Source organism: Pundamilia nyererei, unplaced genomic scaffold (assembly GCF_000239375.1).
Source record: "Pundamilia nyererei isolate P.nyererei 1_Seehausen unplaced genomic scaffold, PunNye1.0 scaffold00189, whole genome shotgun sequence".
Taxonomy (NCBI): Eukaryota; Metazoa; Chordata; class Actinopteri; order Cichliformes; family Cichlidae; genus Pundamilia; species Pundamilia nyererei.
The window spans coordinates 396951-397999 of record NW_005187590.1 but is presented as its reverse complement, the minus strand read 5'-3'; positions in this window follow the sequence as shown (position 1 = coordinate 397999).

Below are 1049 nucleotides of genomic sequence, written 5' to 3'. Positions count from 1 at the left end.
ACCCTGAAAAAAAGGATAAGCGGAAGTGAATGGATGGATGGATGGATATTTGTTAACTTTAAGAGTAAAGAGAGAAATTGTCTATATTTCTTAATTGCAAATGGCACCAAATTGTATTCAAACTGAGCCACACTTATGGAGCTCCACAGTTCTTTTCCTGGTGTTTTGGTTGACATCTCTTGATGTTCCCATGTCACAGAAACAGGCTCTGTGTTTTGCCTTATATGCATCCACAGCTGTGCCACCAATTTACTCACATGGACTCTACTAACCAATCAGAAGCTTCTTGGTGGTGGTCAGAGGGCCCGGTGGCGCCAGTGTCCGGCAGCCTCGCCTCTGTCAGTGCGCCCCAGGGCAGCTGTGGCTACAATGTAGCTTGCCATCACCAGTGTGTGAATGTGTGTGTGAATGGGTGAATGACTGAATGTAGTGTGAAGCGCTTTGGGGTCTTTGGGGACTAGAAAAGCGCTATACAAATACAGGCCATTTACCATGTCTTCAGCTCAGAATGGAATCTCTGGAGTTTCTTATTAATTAACAATAAACTTAGTGTATATGTGCTCCTAAATTTGATCAAAGTGATAAAAAATAGAAGCTCTGTCTCTCTTTATTCTGACATTTAACTCATTCAAAAGATATCTCACTATTTATTTAACCAAAACAAAACAAGTTTACTCTAAATTGGTGTTGTACAGTAAAAAATGTTCTTGTGTTTTCCATAAAGTGTAAATATCTGGTCTCAACTGTGAATATTGCTGTGTATTGAAGTTCCTCTTGTTTTGCATAGAAATATATTGAACAACATACAAAGCATAATATATAAAATAACATCTACCAGAGTTTTTTCTTTGAAAGAAGCTCCTTATGTCCATTCTTGTATATCAGTGCATTACTGAAGCGCCTTGAGGCAACTTTTGCTGTGATTTGGCGCTATATAAATAAAATTGAATTGAATTACTGAAACCGATTTATTTAGCCGTGGAGGGAAACAACTGAAAATATGAAATAAACACACGTGTAAGCTGAGACTCTCTAAAGAAACAGCATTG